Here is a 25,754-nt window from a genome sequence, read left to right on the forward strand (position 1 = left end):
CTGGTCTGGGAGGATCCCACATGCCACGGAGCAACTGGGCCCATGTGCCATGGCTGCTGAGCCTGTGCTCTGGAGCCCATGGACCACGACTATTGAGCCCACATGCCACAACTACTGAAGCTCACGTGCCCAGGGCCTGTGCTCTGCAGCAGAAGCCTCCACAATGAGCAGTCCGTGCACCACAAGGAAGAGTAGCCCCTGCTCTCCACAACTACAGAAAGCCCGTGTGCAGCAAGGAAGACCCAACGCAGCCAATAAATAAATAAATAAATAAATTTATATAAAAAAAAACTAACAAAAGTTTACCAAAAAAAAAACTGTATTCACTAGACAGCCCAAAAGATACAGAAGATTTGAAAAACAAATTAACAAACTTGATATAAGGATATGTATAGGGACTTCATAGGTGGCACAGTGGTTAAGAATCCGCCTGCCAATGCAGAGGACATGGGTTTGATCCCTGCTCCAGGAAGATCCCACATGCTGTGGAGCAACCAAGCCCATGCACCACAACTATTGAGCCCATGTGCCACAACTACTGAAGCCCCTGAGCCTACAGCCCATGCTCTGAAACAAGAGAAGCCACCACAATGAGGAGCCTGCACACCACAATGAAGAGTGGCTCCCACTTGTAGCAACTAGAGAAAGCCCATGTGCAGCAATGAAGACCCAACGCAGCCAATAAATAAATAAATAAGTAAATTTATTTAAAAAAATAAGGATGTGTATAGAACTTGGCATACAACAATCAGAGAACAGACATTTTTCTCAAGCACACATGGGTCACTTTCAAAAACTGATCATACATAAGCACACAAAGCAAGTGCCGATAGATGGAGAAGAATCAGTGCCACAAAGCTCACCATCTCTACCACAAGTCAACAAAATTAGAAGCTAATAATAAACAGGTAAATTTTAAAATACCCATACTTTTGGAGATTATGAAGTACAGTTAAAAATAGCTCATTAGCAAGATAAAAAAATACTTAGAAATAAATGACAGTGAAAATCTTACATATTCAAACTTGGGAGACACACCAAAAATGGTGTTTAGAAGTAAATGTAGGGAATTCCCCAGAGTCCAGTGGAGGCACTTTCTCTACAGAGGCCAAGGGTTCAGTCCCTGGTCAAAGAACTAAGATTGCACAAGCCACGCAGTACGGCCAAAAAAAGAAGAAAAAGAAAAAGAAAAAGAAATGTATAGTGTTAAATGCTTAAAATATTTTATTTATTTTTTTGGCTGTGTTGGGTCTTTGTTGCTACACACTGGCTCTCTCTAGTTGTGGTGAGCGGGGGCTACTATTTGTTGCGGTGCAAGGGCTTCTCATTGCAGTGGCTTCTCTTGTTGCAGAGTACAGGCTCTAGGCACCCGGGCTTCAGTGTTGTGGCTCTCGGGCTCTAGAGCGCAGGCTCAGTAGTTGTGGCACACAGGCTTAGTTACTCCGTGGCATGTGGGATCTTCTGGGACCAAGGATCGAACCCGTGTCCCCTGCACTGGCAGGCAGATTCTTAATCACTGTGCCACCAGGGAAGTCCCCTTAAATACTTAAAATATATATTTTTAAAAAGCAGTAATTTAATGACCTAACAAGGATTCAACTTAAGGAGTTAGAAAAGGAAAAATAGAATATGACTGGATAAAGGAGAAAGATTACAAAAAGAAGAGCGAAATCAACATAAAAGAAAATAAACATACAATAGAAAGGATCAACTGGGCCAAAAGGTGATCTTTTGAAGAGACTAATAAAATAGACAAACTTCTGGTGAAACTGATGAAAAAGAGAGAGAGAGAGAGAGAGATGGCACAAAATAAAGAATAAAATGGGAATGTAACTCAGAGAGAGAAGAAATTAAAAACTAAAAGAACACTACCAATTTTATGCCACTATATTTGAAAACTTGTATTGCCAAGACCAGCTCGGCGACTCCAGGTGAGTGATGGGTGCCGCAAGCTTGAAGAAGACACAGACACAGACTGAAGAGAAAAGTGGGACCGTGGGGCTCAAGACCTCTCGGATCAAGAGCCCTGCTGACTCATCCCAGGTTGCTTTTATTGAGTTCCTCGGCTAACATTCTCAGGTTACACCCATAAACAATCAAAGGCCTCACATGACTGAGGCAATTATCTTTGTTTGCTTCCTGGGTCCTAGTTGAGCAGGTGTGGATTTGAGCTGGGCCTGGAGAGCAAAACAGCCCTGGGGGCAGGAGACCTCTCTCAGATATTGGGGGTCTGTGCCCCACCCCTGTTGGCCCCTCTGCGACTGTGCCTGTCTTAGGTTGTTCCTCCCTTGAGGAATCTTACCCATCTCTGGCTAACCAGTCATCCTCCAGGGCCAAACAGGGTGATATAAGGAAGGCTCTATGCATCACCCCTGTTGGCCCCTCTGCGGCTGTGCCTGTCTTAGGTTGTTCCTCCTCTGAGGAATCTTACCCGTCTTTGGCTAATCAACCATCCTTCAGGGCCAAACAGGGTGATATTAGTCTCCACGCCCCACACCCTTAGCTCCTCCACTGCTCAAGCAGGACATTCTGAATCCCATCGCTTGGCCCACATACTTGAACATTTTCAAGGTTTCAGAAAGGTTCCTGAATGTCTTCCCACATTATATTAAATGCAAAATTCCTACAAAAATATAACATTGAAACGGACATAATAAGAATGATAAGGTCAGAATTGACATGTAACTGTTAAATAAACTGAAAGAGTAATTTAAAATCTTTTTCAGGGCCCTGCAGCAGTTTACGTGAAGGCTGAAAAAGCATCGGAACTGCAGGAAGAGAATGATGGCCAGCAGGTTCATGTGATGGCCAGGAGAGACCTTGAACATCCACAGGAGCAGCCAGGCAGACGCAGCTAGCAGTGGTCCACACCTTCTCACAGTCGGATCTTGCTGAAGCTTCAGGAAGGAGGGAGAGAAGGCCCCCACAAGGAGGAGACAATGACCATGAAAAAATAAAAATAAAACACTAAGACACATTTAATAAAATTAAGCTCTAAATTTAAATATTACAATGTATATGAAAGTACAAAGGAAAATAAACATACCCTTGTATACTAGGGAAGATTCTATTTTGCTCTTTCTCTACATTTTAATTTTTGTCAAGAATCAAAAGGCTGTGGGCTTCCTTAGTGACGCAGTGGTTAAGAATCCGCCTGCCAAAGCAGGGGACGCAGGTTCAAGCGCTGGTCTGGGAAGATCCCACATGCCGCAGAGGAACTAAGCCCATGCACCACAACTATTGAGCCTGCACTCTAGAGCCCGAGAGCCACAACTGTTGAGCCCATGTGGCACAACTACTGAAGCCCGCGTGCCTAGAGCCCATGCTCTGCAACAAGAGAAGCCACCGCAACGAGAAGCCTGCGCACTGCAACGAAGAGTAGCCCCACTCTCTGCAACTAGAGAAAGCCCTCGCACAGCAATGAAGACCCAATGCAGCCAATAAATAAATAAATTTATTTTTTTTAAAGAGTCAAAAGGCTCTAATTGCGCTTCATTTTAAGAACAGCAAATGAGAACTGTCAAAAATTTAAAGTGTCCTACATCTTGCGGCAAAAACCAGACTTATGCTATCAGCCTTTAAAAAAAGCCTTGAGCCTGCTGCCAACTAAAGGACGTCGCTTGCCATCTGGCTCTACAAGGATTAGGTGAACAGCCACTGAAGTCGCTGACCTTCAACACACCCTGAAAGAAGTTCAGGGCTAAGATCAGGAATGAGACCCTCTGTGCTCTGGGAAAACTGGCAGAACAAGCCTTCAGATGGGTAGGTATTTTCATTACAAGATTTTATGAATCCAATTTCTTGCATCTTTTCATACCTAGAAAGGCAGTAAAATAATTAACAGAGACATCTGCTCCTCGTGACTAGTGGCAACGTCTACCAAGATGTGTGCTTGACTGCACTTTACCCCCTTCACCAAAAGCATATATATAATATATACTGACACCTCCCCCCACCTCAACTTCTTCAGAGCAGCTCCAAAGTTCAGAGCTCACTAAGAGGCTATCTCCCAGGCCACAATCCTCAGTAAATCCCAAATAAAACTGAACTCACAGCTCTTATCTTGTGTGTTTGTTTTTTGTTTTTTGTTTTCAGTTGACGTTGCCCAGAACTTCACCTCAGTATCTGAAGTTTCCCTCTGTCCCTCCTCCTCTAATAAGCTGGGTTTTTGTGCACCAGCATTAAGATATTAATAAATCTTACTTTAAAATTCTTCCTCAAAGAATGCATCAGGCCCACCTAGTTTTACTGGTGAAATACTGGTTTTCTACCCAACTTTTTAAAGGAACAGACCACTCCAATCCATAAGACTTTCTGAAAAATATATAAGAAGATTAAACATTCCCCAATTCATTCTATGAGGCCAATATAATCTTGTTAGCAAAACCAGACAAGGACAGTAAAATGAAATGCTGTATAATCCAACCTCACTCATAAACAGAGGCAAACACTCTAAACAGTTTATCAGCAAATGTAATCTAGCAACATGTAAAAGAATAATAGGCCATGAGCAAATTGGTTTCATCTAGGAATACAAGGATCAGTTATCTTTAGAAACTGAATGGCATTTACCACATTAAAAGATTAAAGGAGAAAACCAGATCTTGCAAGATGGCGGGTGAAAAGGCTGAGAAGCCAGATACTAAGGAGAAGAAACCTGAAGCCAAGAAGGCTGATGCTGGTGGCAAGGTTAAAAAGGTGAAGCAGATTAAGAGGGGGAAGCCCCACTGCAGCCGAAACCCTGTCCTGGTCAGAGGAATTGGTAGATATTCCCCATCGGCTATGTATTCCAGGAAGGCCTTGTACAAGAGGAAATACTCAGCAGCTAAATCCAAGGTTGAAAAGAAAAAGAAGGTGAAGGATCTTGCTACTGGCACAAAACCAGTTGGTGGTGACAAGAATGGTGGTACCCAGGCGGTTAAACTTCGCAAAATGCCTAGGTATTATCCTACTGAAGATGTGCCTCGAAAGCTGTTGAGTCACGGCAAAAAGCCCTTCAGTAAGCACGTGAGAAAACTGCGTGCCAGCATCACTCCTGGGACCATTCTCATCATCCTCACTGGGCACCACAGAGGCAAGAGGGTCATTTTCCTGAAGCAGCTGGGCAGTAGTTTGCTACTTGTGACTGGGCCTCTGTCCCTCAATCGAGTTCCTCTGCGTAGAACACACCAGAAATTTGTCATTGCCACCTCCACCAAAATTGATATCAGTGGTGTGAAAATCCCAGAACATCTCACTGATGCTTACTTCAAGAAGAAGAAGCTGCGTAAGCCCAGGCATCAGGAAGGTGAGATCTTTGACACAGAAAGAGAGAAATACAAAGTTACAGAGCAGCTGCAAGGTTGATCAGAAGGCTGTGGACGCACAAATTCTGTGAAGAATCAAAGCTGTTCCTCAGCTCCAGGGCTACCTCCGCTCTGTGTTTGCTCTTACCAATGGAATTTATCCTCACAAAGTAGTGTTTTAAACTTCTTACAAAGAACCTAATTAAATAACTCTGGTCCAAACAAACAAACAAAACAAAAACAAAAAAGAAAACCAACATAATCATCACAAGAGATGTAGAAAAAAAGCTAATAAAATTCAATGCACATTGATGACATCAACAAAAAATTAATTGATCTGAGAAAGAAATGGAAAATTTTATCCAAGCCAAATCTGAGGACTATAACCCAGGAATAGCATCTCAGAAAGTGCTGAAAGCTGTTCAAGGCACAACTCTATTAAGTTTTTTGAGATAGAGGGCTATACATCAAATGATATATTATTGACAGTTTACATGATCCAGATTATCTTTTATTTTATTTTATTTTTTATTATTTTTTGGGGGGGTACACCAGGTTCAATCATCTGTTTTTATACACATATCCCCGTATTCCCTCCCTTCTTTGACTCCCCCCTGTTATCTTTTAAATAGTCCTCTTGTGGGTGCTGGGAGAATGCTGCTGTTTATGGCTGAGCAGGTATTTCTGCTAATGGGGAGGCTTGGTTGATGCATAACACAGATACACAATGCACAGTGCAGGGCAGGGGGGAGGCAAAGGGCAGAGAAGAATTTTTTATGTTTAAATTTTTCTTGTCTTGCCATAAAATATGAATTTTATTTCACAATGATTAAAAAAAACTCTTAGGAAATTAGTAATAGAAAAAAACATTCCTAATCTGTTAAAGATCATCTATATTAAAACAAATCCAGGGACTTCCCTGATGGCACAGTGGTTAAGACTCTGAGTTTCCAATGGAGGGGGCCTGGGTTTGATCCCTGGTCAGGGAACTAGATCCCACATGCCACAACTAAGAGTTTGCATGCCGCAACTAAGGAGCCTATCTGTCATGACTAAGACTGGTGCAATGAAATAAATAAATAAATGTTTAAAAAAAAAAAAAACAAATCCAACAACAAATGGGCAACTATTGTAAGTATTCTCTTAAAAATCAGGAACAGGGCAAAGATGCCCACTATTGCTTCTATTTATCAGCTCAGAATGGTAAGCAAAATAAAGACATAAGGATTAGGGGAAGAAACAAAATAAATCAGATGATATGATTATATTCTGAGAAAATTCGAAAGACTCCACCAACAAAGTATTAAAAATAATCTTAGAATGGTTGCTGGTTAAAGAAAATATATGGAGCAACTTCCCTGGCAGTGCAGTGGTTAAGAATCCGCCTGCCAATGCAAGGGACACGGGTTTGATCCCTGGTCTAGGAAGATCCCACATGCCTAGGAGAAACTAAGCCCCATGCACCACAACTACTGAGCCTGCACTCCTAGAGCCTGTGAGCCATAACTACCGAGCCTGCGTGCCACAACTACTGAAGCCCACATACCTAGAGCCCGTGCTCCACAACAAGAGAAGTCACCGCAATGAGTGGCCCACACACCGCAATGAAGAGAACTCCTGGCTCACTGCAGCTAGAGAAAGCCCGCATGCAGCAACAAAGACCCAACACAGCCTAAAATAAATAAATTTTAAAAATATGTGGAAATCTATGCACTATTTCGATATGCCAACAATGGGAAACATAATTTTTTTAAATACTTTTTTTCTTCTTCTTTTTTTTTTTTTTGCCTCAGTGCGCTTTTGGGATCTTAGTTCCCCAACCAGGGATCCAACCCATGCCCCCTGTGACGGAAGCAGAGTCCTAATCACGGGGCCCTCAGGGAATTCCCAAGACACCATTTTCAATAGCAACGAAAACCGCAAAGTGCCTAGGAATACATCTAACAAAATAAAAATCTTACTGGAAGACATCACAGAAGGACTAAATTAAGTGCAGAGAAAGTCTGAGTCCATGTTCCGTGTAAGAAGATAAATCTTGTCAGTTCTCCAGTGTGATTTACAGATTCGGGACCATTTTACTGAAAAGCCCTACAGGGTTCTTTTGTGGAACTTGGCCTGATTGTGATTTTGACTGAAAAATGAATGGCTGAAGCTTTCCAGTACAAAAATAAGGTGAAAGGACCTGTGGGATACTACAAGGGCACTGCAATTGAGATTGTGTGGCACCAATGCACCAGAAGAGAATACGTACAGGATGGTCCCAGGAAGAAGCTGTGAGCAAATAAGACTTCCCTCCATTTCCCAGTGTTCCAGTAAAAAGCCCTAGTCCCCTGAGACTCTTCAGATACTTAAGAGAATTAAGTCTGTAGTAATTTGTCTAGTTAATTGCTGTGATTCAAAAGTATAATAATTTGCTTTATCTCTCTGAGAGGGTCAAGTAGTTACAGCCTGGCTTAAGTGCCCAGGTAGAGGAGAAAGGTTATCTTTCCAGGTATTTACATTTCAAAGACAGTGAGGCCCAGGGGTCCTAAAAGTCTACACCCTGGGGCTGCCTGGGCCCTGGAGAGATTCTTCTACATAACAAAGGACTTGAGTGGAGAGGGGATCGTTTCAGGAGAGGAGGAGGACAGATGACTCTTCCCCTTTGTGAACAAACAGAAGTCATTTCTCAGAATCCCTCACCTATGTTGTGTCGGTCCACTCACAAAGGAAAAATTTCTATCAGTTCTCAGTGGGTTGGGTGCGGGGAGGCCTGTGGGAGGTGTGAGGATGTTACATACCTACTATTACTGTGAGGTAATTAATAAGAAACCTGATCTGATGCAGAACACCTTGTGTGAGCATTAGGACAAAGTTATCAACAATAAAGATGAATTTTAAAAACTCAACAGAAACTCACGCATATACAGATTAAAAAAAAAATATGGCAAGTGCCATTGCACAGCGTTGGGGGAAAGAGGGACTAAATACATGGCACTAGGACTCCTGGTTATCTAAAGGCGGGGGGGGGGAAGTACCCCCTACTAAAGCTATTCCAAACTGAATTAAGGACTTATATGTTAAAATCAAAACTCTAAAAAACCATTAGGAAAATACGTGGGAGAGTAACTTGGGGTAGGAAAGGGTTCCTTAAACAAGACACAGAAAGTACTAACCATAAAAGATTGGTAATTTTTAAAATTAAAATAGAAGCCCATAAAGTGAAAAGACGAGACACAAACCGAGATATTTACAACACACTCCACCGACAAAAACTTATTATCCAATACGGAGCGCTACGAAACAATACAAAAAAGACATGCCATTCAGCAGAAAACTGGACCAACGACCAGAAACGCACTTCTGGAAAAGAAAACGTCTGGCCAATGCACGCAAAAGCAACGAAAGATGCTCAAACGCGCTAACGAGCGTGGAACCCAAACAAAGCCTCAGCGCCCTGCCGCAACCCCGGAAGCACCGTCCGCGTTGCTAAGCAACCGGGCCGGCTGCGGGGCAGGGCTGGAGCGCGCTTCCGCCCCGCCCGGCCGGAAGTTACGCCGGGGGCGGAGCCGAGCAGCCTGGCAGCAGTGCGGGCAGCAGCAGCAGCTCTGGCAGCCTGCGGAGGGCGCGGCGGCAGGTGAGTAGCGCGTCCTCGTCCTCTCCGCGCGTGCGCGCTGTAGGGCTCGCGCGGGTCCACCTATCACCTTTCCGGCTGGATCTCTCCGCGTCGGCTCGGGGCCCCGGGAGACCCCAACCCCAAGGGCCCGCATGTGTTCTCGCCCACCGCCCAGCGTTGGAGTCCGCGCGTGTCCGCGCCGAGCTGTGGGTGGAGGAGCTCCACGGGAGCCGGGCGGCGCAGCGGGTTGGCAGGTCCGACTTCCGCAGCCTGAGCTTCCGTGGCGCTCAGTTCAGCTCCGCTTTCCCCCAGAGACAGGATTTAACTCCCACTAGGAACCTTCCCACCCTCCTCGGCTGCACAGGAGTCAAGCCAGCCATTGCTGCATGGGTTGCCTGGGAGTAATTTAAAAATATACTAAAACAGGATGCCCATGAGCTGCCTCTGGCCAGGGTCAGAAATTCATGTTCTCTTACTAGGACGGCGTCTGACTACTGGCCCAGTAACTCAAAGCTCAGCTGATGGTTACTCATCTATAGAGCCTGTCTTACTGAGCAAAAGCAAGGCAGAATTTAAAAGGAGTAAGAACCCTGTCAGCCTGTGAGAGTTCTCAGCTCCGCCGTGAATTGACTGCCTGGAAGCTGACTGATAGGTTATCAGGGTATAGACAATTGCAAATACTTGCAACCCTGTGATTTCAGCTGAGGAGCTTGTGTGATGTGGTCACCTCCCCGTAGGCTGCTAATGTGCTTTTGAGCCTCAGCCAGATGGCTCCACTGCTCTCATTGCACTTGTGCTGTGAGCCCTCAGTTACAGCAGCTTAGACAGACTCAACAAGTACTGAGTGTCTGCTGGGTGCCAGGCGTATAGCCCTCATCATGTGCTGAGAATATGGGACTCATCAAGACAAAATTCCTCTCCTCGAGGAGCTTCAATTCTACAGGAGGTTACAGATAATCAGTAAGATAAATAAGCAAAATAGGGAGCATGCTAAAGAGAGTATATGGAGCAGGAAAGAGTGAAATGGAAATGACCCTGTTATCAATGAAGTGGACATTTATTTGGGCATTTTAGCAGTTCTCTGAGTCCTTGTTGCACTGGTGGGAGTGCTTTTTGCTTCAAGTGTTAAGTATACATTAAAACTAGTTCAGCCTCTGGAGGGATTCCACTGGCTTTCATTTAGGAAAGTCCAGGAGACCAGAAATAGATGGGGCCAGGGGCTTAAAAGAGATCATCAGGATTTGGTGAAGGCCTGTGGGTGTCTTACTACCATCCTCTCATCCTTCTCTTTGAGCTGTTTCTCTCTGTATTGGCTTTCTTCTTAGATTCCTGCCTCTGCTCTACCTACTTGGATTCGTTATCTGCAGCGCTGTAGCATATCAGCACAAAGTTTAATGGATTAAAACGTCAAACATTTATTATCAGTTTCTGTGGGTCAGGAATTCAGGAGTGACTTAAGTGATTATGGTTCAAGGACTCTCATGGGATTCTTTTTTTTTTTCATTTTCACCAAGAACTTTATGGAACAGCGCATTCACCCTTTTGTTCCACTATCTTCTGCCATTTTCAGGCTCTCATGGGATTCTTTTTATTTTTTGGCTGTGCCATGCAGCATGCGAGATCTTAGTTCCCTGACCAGGGATTGAACCCATGTCCCCTGCATTGGGATCTCAGAGTCTCAACCACTGGACCAGCAGGGAAGTCCTGAAGGACTTTCATGGGGTTGCAACCAAGATATTGGCTGGGGCCACAGTCATCTAAAGTCTTCATTGGGACCAGAGGGTCTGACTCCAAGATGGCCTGCTCACTCAAGGTCTCTCCCCTCAGAGCAAGTGGTCAGAGAGGAGAGAGAGGACGGTGGAAGCCGTCACGCCTTTTATGATCCTTTTATGATCTAGTTTTGGAATTTTTTGCTGCTGCTCCTCCCACATTCTGTTTGCTGGCATTGCTAAGTATAAACGACTTCACCTTTGAAGGGAGGCACCTCAAAGAGCTTGCGGATGTATTTTAAAACCACTCCTGTGGAAGAACAGTATCTCTTCCCTGTAATTCCAGCTGAAGTTCTGGACCTAGTATTCAGTTGGGTCCTAAATCCCTGTGAATCTGATTAGTTAGCTGGCCCTGGGTAAGGATCTTTCCCCAGAGTTACCACAACCACACTAAGCTTGTGGGAAAGTGGATTTACCCAAAGAAAATCCAGGTGCTGTTATAGAGAGAAGTGGATGTCAGGTAGTCAGATTGATCCCTGTATCTGATACATGCTATTTCAAAACAGGTTTTAAAAGTCAACTGCTCCTGCACGATGTAGATTTCAAAACAAACGGTTAATAAATACATTTATCAATTACTCTTCCAAGAAAAGTTTATGAGCAGAGCATAGCAAGAACTGGACATTTATTCAGACAGGTGAATGTGTGTGTTTATTTTGTGCCACGCACTGTGCTTTGTCCTGGGAAAACAAAGGCAATAAATAAGTGATGCCCTCTGCAGTTCCTAACTGTCTGGGAAGAGGTCTCACCAGTGGCTCAGTGAGTGAGGAGCAGTGGCAGGTGAGGGGGGGGGGGGGAGGCGGGGGCGGGGGGGTTCTAGTTTGAGTGGGCTTTGAAGGCCCAGTAGGAGTTACTAGAAGATCAGCCTCTTGACTAGGGGAGCAGACATCAGGTGTAGGGTTTGGGGACAGATGACACAGAGGTAGGCAAGAGCCAAGTGGTGGAAAGACCTGCAGGCAAACTCAGGTGGCTAAGCTTTGTTCTGAGGTTGTGAAGGTTGTTCAAGAGTTTCAAGCAGGGGAATGACATGATCAGGAGATATTTTAGAAAAATGTCTCTTGCAGCATCAAGGAAGGTTTGCGAGGGTTACAGAAATCCAGGTGAGAAGTTATAAAAATATGATCTAAAGTAGTGACCTTTGAAAGGAGGAGCTAAATTGAAGAAGTAAGTCAGAATTTACAGGGTTTGTTGGTTGTTTCAAAATGTACTATATACCTCACCCCAGATCAGTCTTTATAAAACCCACTAACTTAGTGAATTTTGTTCCCACTCTCATTTTGTAAAATCCTTCATGGAGCTTAGGTTGTCTGGATGTGGTGTCCAGAAAGAAGAAGAAAAAGAATGCTGATTCCTAAATGAGTAACCAGGAAGCAAATATTGAGAGATCAAGTGGCATATCTCTACTTTTTTAAAAATTGGAGCAAATATTTTCAGAAATTGGAGGTGAGACATGGGAGAGAAATGTGGTCTGTAGATGGAAATGGTTGGCTCTGTGTTGGTAATTGTTGAATCTGGGTCGTGATTGAATGGGGCTGGTGGTCTCTACTTTCATGAATATTTAAACATTTATGTGACAAAAGATTTTTAAAAAATAATGGTAAATAAGTAAATTGAAGTTAAGTCTTATTTATAGGGTTGCCCAAAAGTGATCAAATAAGAGTTATCCCTTATCTTCTTTTTTCAAAAAATAAATTTATGTATTTATTTTATTTATTGGCTGAGTTGGGTCTTTGGTGTGGTACACGGGCTTCTTTTGTTGTGGAACATGGGCTCTAGGTGCGAAGGCTTCAGTAGTTGTGGCTCGCAGACTAAAGCGTAGGCTCAGTAGTTGTGGTGCACAGGTTTAGTTGCTCTGCAGCATGTGGGCTCAGTAGTTGTGGCACACAGGCTTAGTTGCTCCACGGCATGTGGGATCTTCCTTGACCAGGGATCGAACCCATGTCCCCTGCATTGGCAGGCGGATTCTCAACCACTGCACCACCAGGGAAGTCCCATACTTTATCTTCTTAAGACTGTCAACTTTCCTTAATGAAAGGACAAGAAGAAACACTGATTTGTGGGGGAATCGAAGTTAAATCTGCCTTAGAACTCAGGAAAAAGGTTTACCCCATGTTATTTTATTTATTTATTTATTCATTCATTTATTCATTTATGTATTTATGTTTTTGGCTGTGTTGGGCATTCGTTGCTGCGTGCAGGCTTTCTCTAGTTGCCACAAGTAGGGGCTGTTTTTCGTGCAGTGCACGGGCTTCTCATCGCGGTGGCTTCTCTTGTTGCAGAGCACAGGCTCTAGGTGCCCCGGCTTCAGTAGTTGTGGCACATGGGTTCAGTAGTTGTGGCTCACGGGCTCTAGAGCACAGGTTCAGTAGCTGTGGTGCACAGGCTTAGTTGCTTCACGGCACATGGAATCTTCCCAGACCGGGACTTGAACCCGTGTTCCCTGCATTGGCAGGCGGATTTTTAACCACTGTGCCACCAGGGAAATCCTACCCCATGCTATTTTATGGACAAACCCACAAAACTTGTTCTGTGTGATAGTTCCTTATCTGAAATGCGGATAGCTGCTCATCCTTAACTCCCTCTTAGGTGGTATGCAATCTGCCCTAAATTACTCTGAAAGAAGGAGAGGACCTGTGTGCTGAGGTTCGGGTCCTAAGTGCTGACCTGCCTGTGAAACACTTGCCTTTATCCGGGAACCATGCATGGCCTTAAATTTTGTTCTCATTTGAAAGATGATTAAGGGCCTATTCTTTGTCTTGAGATTATTTGCTTGGTGAAGAGAGGAAATAGTTGCTTGGCTGTAAACAACTGAACACTGTAGCCGTCATTGTCTGACTTCTGCTTTGCTCAGCTGAAAACCCAGTCTGCTCAGTTGGGTTCTGTGGGTGTCTCTCACGTGCCTCTGGTTGAAGTGCTGTCAGGACACTCAGGTCACTGGGCTGGGAACATTCCTAAACCGTTTGTATATGTCACAGCTGGCTTTGGGGACAAGCATTTGAGCACTCGCGCTAGAAGATCGGTTTGTGATTGTGGGTCATGAGGTCTGTATGTCAAGAGGGTCATGAGGTCTGTATGTCAAGACAAGCTCTTGAATGAAGAGCATGAAGTGCGTTATCTCACCGTCTTGTCCAGGGACGGCTCCTGAAAGCTCTTTCCCCGTTTAACTGACACCGAGTTTCTGCTGTGTGTTTGGCACTGGGGAGTCCTCCTGCCCCAAACTAGCTCTCAGTCAGCGGCTTTGGGAGGAGTATCATGGGTGCTTTGTAAGAAAAAGGCCAAGTTCTTGGGTGGAAAGTGGCCTGCCTGGCCTGTGGTGCAGAACTTCCTAAGGCTTCATACTGGTCCAGCCAAGGCTCAGAGGGCTGAGACAGCCTCCTGGCAGGGAGACCAACCTTCAGGAAGACTTGAAAATCAGGATCCCTGGGAGTTCCCTGGTGGTCCAGTGGTTAGGACTTAGGACTCTGTGATTTCACTGCTGAGTGTGCAAATTCGATCCCTGGTTCAGGAACTAAAATCCCATAAGCCGTGTGGCGCAGCCAAAAAAAAAAAAAGAAAAAGAAAACAAAATCAGCATCCCTTACTGGTGAAATCACCCCGAGGCCACATGGGTAAAGGCAATTTGCAGATAAAACATATGACCAATGGATACATGACAAGATACAGCATGTTTTGTCCTATATAATTCCAATCCTTTAGAAAAGTAACCCCACTGAGTGTGAACTGGAGTGAGAGTTCCCCAATGGAAAGAAAGAAATCTGCTCCACTCTCACCTGCACCTTCAGAGTCACTCTGGACCTTATCAGTTGCGGTCCTGGAGTGGTGAGCTGATCTTTTCATGGTTTAATCCAGTGACAAAATCCTTTCAGTTTCTATTACTAACTGGTGAAGCTAGATAGTAAAGTTAATCTATAATCAGAGTCTTTTCCTAAGTATTCCCTACAGCTTTTTCTCCATTTAAAAAGCTCATCCGCACAACATTATAAATCAACTATATTCCAATAAAAAATTTAAAAAGTAATAATAAAAAAAATGAAAAGCTCATCTGCTGTTTCCTCCAAGCCTCTCTTCTGCCTACTTAAGTATATTTTCTCTCTGTGTGTTTTCTAATTTGCAGGTACCTTTGAATAAAATAATGTCTACTTTGTGAGATTGTCACCCTGGTGAGGTCAAGTAATATGAGAAGTAGCTATTCCCGCGTGAGTGGAGGGAGGTGTTCTGTGTCTGGGCAAATAGAAGTGGGTTCCTCCTTCCTTACTCCCTCACAGAGCTGACTGTGCTACCAAGTTCTCAACTTTCTCAGCTAAAACCACGGTTAAGACTAAGGCATGCAGTTTGAACAAAAATTTTACTTACTTTAAACCAGTTTTTAAAATATGCAAACTACCTTTCCAATTGAAGTGCTTAATTTTCAAAGTCTGATCTCTTTGATTCATTGTCCGAAAATTCTTTCAAAAGAATGCTGTAAAATTGAAAACTTAAAAATTGGGGGGAGGCGTTTCTTATTAAAGTCCCCTGAAATGATCTTTTCTCAAAAAAAAAAAAAAAGTTACAAATTTTAGTTTAAAAAGGTTAGACCCCCTGCTTTCATAATAGCTATAGAACTGTCAGTAATTTGTTGTGGCAGTTTTCCCACTGCGCTTCGTAGCATCTTTTTGCTTTCTTTATCCATCAAAAAAAAGTTAGAGTGAGACTTTTTTATTTTTGAATTTTCTCTTCTCTCTGTCTCAGTAAACTGTTCTCAGAGAAAGAACTCTTGGAGAAAAAGGAGTTATTTCCTTTGTGCAAATACTGCATATTCCTGCCCCTCCAAAGTTAACTGTTACTGGGCTTTGCTCAGTAGGCAGGGAGGGCAGGTTTGGCCTTGAGCAGACACACCCGCAGGGGCTGGGTGAGGCTCCTCAGTGCCGGGGGTGGGGGTGGGGGTGGCCCTTGGAAAAGCCACACACAGGGATTGTGTGTTTATCTCCGGCAGGTTATTCTTAGACCCATACCTTTTACAGTACTATGTATTGTATTGATACATTTTCTTTCTCATCTCTCAGATTTTTCTTCATTTCTGTTCTGTTTCGTTTTATTTGACGTTAAGTCAAAAGTGGACTTCGTAGTTATTTCAGAAGCTCAGAAGTGGCAGGAGAAAATCCCAGTCAGTGACTGTCTGGAAATCTTGTGAACCAATTTCTGAATTCTGACCTTAAGACCACGAGCTGGTTAGAAATGACACGAGAGAACATTAGATCAAATGAGGTAAAGATACAAATCTCTTAACCTCAGGGTCTTTCCCTTTATTATCTTTTCTTCATCTGCTGTGTCCTAACAGCTTTTATTTTAGGTGAAAACTTCTTCATTCCTTTTCAGTGTCTGGGAAGTGTTCCTTTAATTTTGTGTATTTGTGTACAGATGTGGGTTGTGTTTTCCTTTAAGATCGGCTGCCCTGATGTTCCCAAGGACCTCTGTTCTCCAGACTTCTCATGTTGAGTTTTGCTAACATGGAAATATGCGTTTTTATGCCCGGGTTGGACTTCTGGAAGCCTGTCTTTCAAGTGGGCCTGTTGTTTATAGCGCATAGGCCAGTGGCTATGGGTCTTTTCTGTGCTGGCAGATGAGGACCTAATAAACACACTTGATTTCGGGGATGCGCTTTATTCCAGGTTTTGGTTGCAGCTGCTTCATTGTGGTATTAGAGGCAAAAGACCTTTTAAGTTTCTCTTACCTCTGCTTTGTGTGGAATTTAACAACAGCAGCTTCAGTTTGAAACAAAAAGGAGAAAAGCCTGGAGTTCACAGACTTAGTAATTCGGCTTAGGGATAACCCTTGGGGACTGTACTTTGTGTCTGCTGGACTCAGGTGGCACCTTGAGCTGCTTGTGTGTCTTAGGTTTTGAGTGGCTGACCCACAGTGCCCAGGCTTAGGTCCAGGCATGTCCTTGGCGTTGGCAGTGCCGGGGCCCTGCCATCCCCGCATGCGCTCCCCTCCTGCCTCGATGGTCCTGCTCCTGGGCCCTTTGTGAACTCGGGCATCCATGCGGCACTGTGCATGTTCCAGGGATCTTTTCTCTATGGCGGGAAGGGAAGTGATTGCCATGGGGGGGTTGCAGAAAGGCAATAATTATTTTGAAATAGGGGCAGGTTGGGGGTTGGCTGTTCCTTTGGATGTCTTCACGGAACTGCACTGTGGTTGATGTTCTGCCAAGAACAAGCAGAACAAAACAGAAACAGTCCCCGCCTCTGGAGTAGGAGCTTCGTGACCAAGCAGCTCCCAGGCATCTCCAGGCCCTGGGGAAGCTCTGACCCCCCTCCCTTACTCAATGTTTTTCGGGTTTTTTTAAACTGTTTATTTGGAACTAATTATAGACTCACAAGATGTTACCAAAAGCTCCCAGTGCTGTCCCGCAGGCCCAGTGGTGACAGGCCTGGGGCTATCGCAGTCTCAGAGGCGGGAGCTGGACATTGGTGCTGTGCCCGTCACCGCACCGCAGACCTGCCCCTTTCCCGTTTCGCTGGTTCTCACACTCGCTCCCTGTCTATGTGTCTGATGACGTGAGAGTCTATCACATGTGGACGTTTGTGCAGCCAGCAGCACAGTTGGCATGTGGACTGACCCACGTGACACGGGCCATCCTCACTGCCCCCCCCCGTCTGGCACCGTGGTCCCACCGCCTGCCCTTAGGGACTAGGCTGAGGGGGAGGATTCCAGGGAAGTCAGACAGAGTGGTTATCATCTCTCCCCCTGTCCAGCTCAGTTTTTGATTATTTTATTTTGTTTTTATAAAAAACATTTATTTATTTATTTTATTTTTGGCTGCGTCGGGTCTTAGTTGTGGCACTTGGGCTCTTCATTGTGGTACACGGGCTTCTCTCTAGTTGTGGCTTGAGGGCTCAGTAGTTGTGGTGCTCGGGCTTACTTGCCTGGCAGCACGTGGGATCTTAGTTCTCCGACCAGGGATCGAACCTGACTCCTGTGCATTGGAATGCAGATTCTTTACCACTGGACCACCAGGGAAGTTCCTTGGTTTGTTTTTAGGTGAATAAAGTTTTGTTACTTGGGTGTGCGCTTCCTACCCAGCTTTCTCTCCTGAAGAATAGAAACCTTTCCCAGAAGGATCACAGTATCTTTCACCTATCTGTTATAAAGTATCTTTAACTTGGAACTCTGTTAATGATTAAAAGGGAAAAAAAGATAAAAATTATTCACAGTAAGCCAGGTGAGCCCGTGATTTCTGCAGGAAGGGTGAGTGAAGTCCTTGCTCTTAGAGGGGTGATGGGAAGCAGAGCTTAGGACCAGCTCTGCTTCACCCCCCACTTGGAAAACACCCTGCACTGGGACCCTCCATCTGGGGGGCATCTTGTTGCCTGGCGGGAGCTGAAGTAGCTGCCTTGGCTTCTGCCCTTTGGCCCTCATCTGTCTGCCACTGTTCTGCATGAAGCCCATCAAATAGTCAGACATTACAAGGCAGGATTCAGTATTTCACTTTTCGGAATTGTTTATTACCGACCGCAGTATAAGAATATCACTGTGAGCTCAGGCTTCACCAGAGGTGAGGACTGTAGCCATTGGTGTGTCCTGAGGCCTGGGGTCAAGTGTGACTCCACCCCGGGACTGGGAAAGTCTAGGTGTGGTGTTTCCCCTCTGCTGCGCTGCGTTTGTGTTTGTTTGGAGCTGGTCTGTGCTTCTTGCTGTCTCCAGACTTCTCCAGGGTGCTTGTGAAGGTGTGTAGGGGAGAGAAAGGGGCCCAGACGAGGGGGCTGAGTTGTCCACAGAATGGACAACTGGAGGGGTGCCCGCCCTGTCCCGGGAGGGTCCCGCTGAGAGAGCCGTGGGGGGCGTCAGGGCCTGGTGCCAGTGGCGGTGCCTGAACCGGGCTGCCCCCCATGGCCACGGACCCGCCGGAGCCTCAGCCACCGCACATCCCTGGCGTCCAGTTGTTTTCTGAGTTTGACTCTCTGGTCTCCCCATCCATTGTGGGCATTGTCTAATCTCTTTCCAACAAATTCTCTTTCTACCTACATTAGCTAAAGTCTTTTTGGCAAACAGGAATCCTGACTGGGGTAGAGAGGTTGGGTAGATGCCTGGGTGCCTCAGATGGAAGGGGCTCTCCAGTCCCAGCCCCTCCCCTAAACCACACCCCTACCTTTGGTGACTTATATCCGTGGTCCCCAACCTTTTTGGCACCAGGGACCAGTTTCACGAAGACAATTTTTCCATGGACGGTGGCCAGGGTGGGGGGGATGGTTCAAGAGGTAATGCCAGCAATGGGGAGCGATGTGGAGTGGCAGATGAAGCTTCACTTGCTTGGCTGCCACTCATCTCCTGCTGTGTGGCCCAGTTCCTAACAGGCCCAGTCCATGGCCTGGGGGTTCAGGACCCCTGACTTAGATTAGGTAGGGAGTCATTCCTAAATTGTGACCTCCCTTTTAAACAAGTATCCCCACTGCCAAGAAAAAAAAAGTTAGACTGGCTTGGGGTCATGTTTGGTTAGAGAACCAGAAAAGGCTTCATAAATTAGATGGCATTTTCCATGGGCCTTGAGGGGTGGGTAGGGTTTGAAGAGGAAGGGTGTTTTAAGCGGACTTAGACAGGGAAAATGTTAGGATTAGGCTTTTCAGGGCCACCAGAGGGTCTACATCTACAACCCCTGTCATGGGGGCCACAGCTGTGTGGGTAGCAGGCTTTTTCATTAATGTTCTTTAGGTGCTTGAAGGGCTTACATGTAGGAAAAGGGATTAGGCATTATTCCAAAGCACAGAATCTGGATCAGGTGATGGTTTCAGGAGAGCAGATTTTAGTTCAGAATATGGCAAATTCCTAGCAACCAGGACTGTGCAGCATGTAGGGCTTGGCTTTCTCTTCCTAGAGCTGAGGTGTCCCCACAGGGGACAGGAAAAGGCCAAGAAAGCAGTGCTCCCATGTCAGTCATGTGCCACTCAGAATTTTGCCATACTCGCAGCATAACTATACAGTTATTTAATCAACTCACTTTTTCTAGTTAAATACACTTTAAGAGAAAAAACCAGAGGGGCGGGGGGCACAGAGCTGGAGGAGGGAGCTGTGTCCCAAGTCCCCACGGCCTGGGCTGGGCTCTCCTGCCCCAGACCCTCACTGCTGTGCTGCTGCTCCAGAAACCAAAATAATGGCTGAAAATACCCATCACTTGGCAAAAAATGTAAACCTACAGGTTCAGGAAGCTGAGCGAAACTTCAGCAGGATAAACCCAAAGAAACCCATGCCAAGACACATTGTAATTAAACTTCTGAAAGCTGAAGACAAAGAAAAAAAAATTGGAAGCAGCAAGAGAATTTGACATCTGAGTTATGGGGAAAAAACAATTCAGAGGACAGCAGGTTTCTCGTTGGAAACCATGACGGTCAGAAGGAAGTGGCGTCGTGTTTTTCAAGGACTGAAAGAAAAGAACCTATCAAATATCAAGCCCTGAATTGTATATCTGGGGAATTATTCATCAGGAATGTTGGAGAAGTAAAGACATTATCAAGTGAAGGAAAATGAATTGTTTGCCAGCAAACCTTGTCTGAGAGAATCACTGAAGGAAGTTCTTTTAATTAATTAATTAATTAATTAGGCTGCGTGGTATGCGAACTCTTAGTTGTGGCCTGTGGGATCTTTTTTCCTGACCAGAGATCGAACCCAGGCCCCCTGCATTGGGAGTACAGAGTCTTAGCCACTGGACCACCAGGGAAGTCCCTGAAGGAAGTTCTTGAAACATAACGGAAATGATAAAAGAAGGAATCTTGGAACATTAGGAGAAAAGAAAGAACAACAGAAAAAGCAAAAATATAAGTAAATATAACAGACTTTCATTCTCTTGAGTTTTCTAAATTATGTTTGATGAATGAAACAAAAATATAACACTGATATGGTTCTCAGTGTATGTAGAGGAAATATTTAACACAATTCTGTTACACACAGGACTGGTAAAGGGCTTAAAGCAGGGAGGCAAGGTCTCTACAGTTCACTCAAACTAGGAAAATGCTGACATCAGGAGACTGTGATAAGTTAGGCATGTCTAGTAATGTCCAGATCAGCCACTAAAAATCTACAGTGAAACACACTAAAGCACCTAGATAAATAAAACTCGAATTCTAAATAATGTTTCCCTTATTTATAAAGCAATCCACAGGAAGTCAGGAAAAACAAGAGCGAGAAACGAAAAAACAGGGAACGAGAAACAAAAGGCAGATTAAAGGCCTCATATATCAATAATTTCCTAAAAGTAAGGGGTCTGAAAATACAGATTTGCAGAGTGAATTTGAAAAAAAACAAAAACAGAAACAAACATGATCCAGGAACTTCCCTGGCAGTCCAGCGGTTAGGACTCAGCGCTTTCAGTGCAGTGGCCCAGGTTTAATCCCTGGTCAGGGAACTCAGATCCCGCAAGCTAAGCAGTGCTGGCCCCCCCCTTCCCCCCCCCCCCCCACACAAAAAAGATCAATGTGCTGTCTAAAAAAATCCTGCTTCAAATATATGGTATAGGTAGATTGAAAATAAAGAGATGGAAACATATACCATGCAAACATTAAGAGAAGACAAGCATAACTGTTAATATCAGGTAGACTTCAGAGCAAGAATCACTTCAGGACAGGGGGGCGGGGGTGCAGTAATAAAAGAGCAGAGCCGCACAGAAGATACAGCCGTCTGACCTACGTGAGCAACAAACACAAAGGGGCTGTTTCCCTAAAAACTGAGTTGGCCACTGTATCCGCCGTTCCCCATCCATGAATTCAAGCAACTGCAGATTGAAAAGTATAAGGGGGGTGGGGGTGATCCAGAAAGTTCCAAAAAGTGAAACTTGAGAGTTCACTGCATGCTGGCAACTGTTTACATAGCATTTGTAGTATACTGGGTATTGTAGGTCATCTAGAGACCATTGAAGGTGTATGGAGGGGGGTGTAGGTTATGTGCGTCCCGTTTGGTGTAAGGGATACTGAGGGACAGCTACTCAGCAATACAAGGAATCAACGTTGAAACAGCAGCAACACAGAAGGGACCTCAAGGGCATTGTGTTGAGTGAAAAAAGACAATTGCAAAGTTCACATGCTGTGTGATTCCATTTCCATACGTTCCCCAAATGACAAAATTTTAGAAATGGAGAACAGATTGGTGGTTGCCAGGGGTGAGGGATGGTGGGTGTGACCCTTTGTGGTGATTGAATAGTTCTGTATCTTGATATAAACAGACCGACACAGGGGACCCCATGGCATGGAACTATGTCGTTGCTCTCTTGGTTTTGATACGGTTCTGCGGTTGTATTACAAACAACCAATGGGGAAGGCTGAGATGGGGCCTCTCAGTACGATCTTTGCAACTTCCTATAAATCGGTCACTTCAAAATAAACACTTAAGGAAAGAAACTTAATCAGTTAACGGAAGCCTAGGACCACTGTCAGCATAAACGGAAAGACATCTGTGAAAAAATATATAAATAACTTATCGAAATAGAAAAGTTCACTGGGTACCACCTAAATTGTCTTGCTGGCACCAGTGGTACAGGACCCAGGCTTTGTGGAGCCGCCTTACTGAGGGGTGGGAGGTCACGGGACTTCACCATAGGACGTGGGACCCTTCAGTGCAAAGAGAACTTCAGTGTGCCTCTGAGAACTTCAGTGTCCCAGGATCTCAAATAGAGACCCTTAACTCCTTGGGCAGCTCCAGGCTTGAAACACCTCTTTTAACAGGAAGAGAGGACGCTGGCAAGACGACGGAGGTCTCTGTTTGCAGAAGAGGAGAAGCAGTGCAGGGAGAGGGTGGTGACAACGATGGAGGGAGTTCCCCCCACCCGCCCCACCCCAGCTTTACATGCATTACCTGAACCTTCCTAACAACCTAATAGAAAAAGGAAACTAAGCAAAGCCACAAGGCCAGAGGCAGAGCTTGCTATGAAACCCAGCTTCAAACAAAATCTGCTCTTTCTCACTGCCCTGTACCACGCACATGTGCGTTTCAGGCTCTTTTATCTCGGTGCTAATCTCTCTCTCTTTTTTAATCACCAAAATGTTTTTATTTTTGTCATTGACCACATACACAACAATAGGATTGTAGTATTGCCTTGCTTGATTTCCTTAAATATTACTTAAGTATGCATGTACATGTAAGAAAAGTAATACCTTGAAGAAGTATTCTGTAAACATAACCCTATCAGTATGTTCTCCTGCCTTGTTTCGTACATAAACAGCATTTTACAAAATTATGAATAAAACGCTCAACTCTTATGGCCTAAAAGTGTGTGTAGATTCTGGAGCTTGACAAAATGTTCTCTTTATGATTTTATAGCTCACATACACTATTCTTTTTTAATTGAAGTATAGTTGATTTACAGTGTTGTGTTCATTTCTGCCGTACAGCAAAGTGATTCAGTTATACATATATACATATATATACACATTCTTTTTTATATTATTTTCCATTATAGTTTATTATAGGATATTGACTAGAGTTCTCTGTGCTATACAATAAAACCTTGTTGTTTATCCATTCTGTATATAAAAGCTTATATCTGCTGATCCCAACCTCCCAATGCATCCCTCCTCCAACCCTCTCCCCCCGACAATCACCAGTGTGTTCTCTGTGCCTGATTCTGTTTCTCTTTCATGGATGAATTCATTTGTGTCATATTTTAGATTCCATATATAAGTGATATCATATGGTATTTGTCTTTCTTTATCTGACTTACTCCACTTAGTATGATAATCTCTAGGTCAAGTCATGTTGCTGCAAATGGCATTATTTCGTTCTTTTTTTATGGCTGAGTAATATTCTGTTGTATATATGTACCACATCTTCTTTATCCATTCCTCTGTTGATGGACATTTAGGTTGTTTCCATGTCTTGGCTATTGTAAATAGGACTGCTGTGAACATTGGGATGTATGTATCTTTTTTTTTTTTGGCCTCACTGCACAGCTGGCAGGATCTTAGTTTCCCAGCCAGGGACTGAACCTGGGCCACCACAGTGAAAGTGCTGAATCCTAACCACTGGACCATCAGGGAATTCCATATATCATTTTGAATTATAGTTTTGTCTGGATATATACCCAGGAGTGGGATTGCTGGATCATATGGTAATTCTATTTTAGTTTTCTGAGGAACCTCCACACTGTTTTCCACAGTGGCTGTAGTGTGTGCTGTTTGGCAGTGTTTATCATCAGTCAAATGATTTATCATCACAAGATGTTACTGAAGCCCCTGGAGCCTGTGCTGTGCAGCAAGAGAAGCCACCGCACTGAGAAGCCAGAGCACCGCAACAAAGAGCAGGCCCTGCTGGCCACAACTAGAGAAAGCCCGAGCACAGTAATGAAGACCCAACACAGCCTAAAAATAAATAAATGAGTAAATTAAATAATTAAAAGAAAAAGTCCAAATGGGGACTTCACTGGTGGTCCAGTGGTTAAAACTCTGCACTCCAAATGCAGGGGGCCTGGGTTCGATCCCTGCTCAGGGAACTAGATGCCATATGCATGCCGCAACTAAGAGTTTGAATGCCATAACTAAAAGACCCCGTGTGCCACAACTAAGGCCTGACACAGCCAAATAAATAAATAGATTGAAAAAAATTTTTATGTAAAGCACTTATATTCCAATAAAGAGCTTAAAAATTTTTTTTTAAGTCAAAATGGCCAAGAGACTACATTTTTATTTTTTATTTATTTTTTTTAATTTATTTTTTCTGGGCTTCCCTGATGGCGCAGTGGTTAAGAACCTCTCTGCCAGTGCAGGGGACACAAAGCACACGGGTTCGAGCCCTGGTCTGGGAAGGTCCCACATGCCATGGAGCAAACTAAGCCCATGTGCCACAGCTACTGAGCCTGCTCGCCTAGAGCCCGTGCTCCACAACAAGAGAAGCCACCGCAATAAGAAGGCACGAAAACAAAGAGTAGCTCTCGCTCGCCACATAGCAATGAAGACCCAATAAATAAATAAATAAATAAATTTATTTTAAAAAAATTTATTTTTTCTGGACTCACCATGCAGCATGTGGAACTTCCCCAACCAGGGGTTGAACCCAGGCCCCCTGCAGTGGAAGCGTGGAGTCTTAAGCACTGGACCACCAGGAAAGTCCGCCCATGAAATTCTGTTTTAGGAATAAAATCAATATGCTCCTAAGTTTTGCAAATTTTATTTTGAATCATCACTTTGATTAGTTAAAACTTTCAGAATAAAAATAACAACACAAAAATGATCTTAGAAACACACAATTCCTGGTGCATAACATTTCATTTTTAGTTTTTGTTTTAGAATGACTGGAAATCATTATTCCTTGAGAAAATGTTAATGTATCTGTTGAAAGGCACCGCCTATCTAGTGATTTATTAGGCAAGTGAAAATGAATTTTGCATGTTGGCTATGTTTCATTTTATGTAGTACGTAATTTTTTAGGTCTTCATTTATAGGGTATAAAACTTAGAAAAACATTCTCAAACTAGTATTCTCATTAGAATTAAGTGATTCAAACTGCAAATAAAATGCTAAGCTAAGATTGAGGTGAGGATCCCATTGGCGATTTTATTTATTTATTTATTTACTTATTTTTGGCTGTGTTGGGTCTTCATTGCTGCTCATGGGCTTTCTCTAGTTGTGGCAAGTGGGGGCTACTCTTCATTGCAGTGCGCAGGCTTCTCAGTGCAGTGGCTTCTCTTGTGGAGCATGGACTGTAAGCACACAGGCTTCAGTAGTTGTGGCTCGCAGGCTCTAGAGCGCAGGCTCACTAGTTGTGGTGCATGGGCTTAGTTGCTCCGTGGCATGTGGGATCTTATCAGACCAGGGCTCAAACCCGTGTCCTCTGCATTGGCAGGTGGACTCTTAACCACTGCGCCACCAGGGAAGTCCCCCCTTTGGCGATTTTAAATAAGTGTCCCACAAATTCTTTTGATCTCAGATCAGTTTATGACCTTAACAGATGTCTTAGTGGCTTGTTCACGGTTTTAGAAGCCCATGTCTGCTGGTTAAAATGGTGGTTCCTGCAGGGATGTTTACGAAACGTGGCCCTGGCCCAGGTCAGCCCTGGCCTTGCAGGGCTTCGTGAAGGCTCTGTCTGTCTTGTGTCAGGTCGTCCTCCCCTGCACGTGAGTGTGGCCAGACTGCAGGTGCCGACCTGACT

The 25,754-nt window shown here is 44.4% G+C and overlaps 1 protein-coding gene and 1 pseudogene across 4 annotated transcripts in view; both read left to right on the forward strand.

The window, feature by feature from the left end:
- Positions 1-4,607: 4,607 nt before the first annotated feature.
- On the forward strand, positions 4,608-5,467 carry LOC130861338 (60S ribosomal protein L6-like; annotated as a pseudogene).
- Positions 5,468-8,854: 3,387 nt separating this feature from the next.
- The window catches only part of FAM234A (family with sequence similarity 234 member A), a 30,203-nt gene continuing 13,303 nt past the window's right edge, over positions 8,855-25,754 (forward strand). For 2 of the 4 annotated variants that reach the window (XM_057695569.1, XM_057695572.1), the window contains exons 1-2: positions 8,859-8,901; positions 11,952-12,092. The gene's annotated coding sequence lies outside the window, so the exon portion shown is untranslated. Of the gene's footprint in view, positions 8,902-11,951; positions 12,093-25,754 lie in introns of all 4 variants that reach the window. The other 2 variants (XM_057695571.1, XM_057695570.1) reach the window with 2 other exon arrangements.

Source organism: Hippopotamus amphibius, chromosome 9 (genome assembly GCF_030028045.1).
Source record: "Hippopotamus amphibius kiboko isolate mHipAmp2 chromosome 9, mHipAmp2.hap2, whole genome shotgun sequence".
Taxonomy (NCBI): Eukaryota; Metazoa; Chordata; class Mammalia; order Artiodactyla; family Hippopotamidae; genus Hippopotamus; species Hippopotamus amphibius.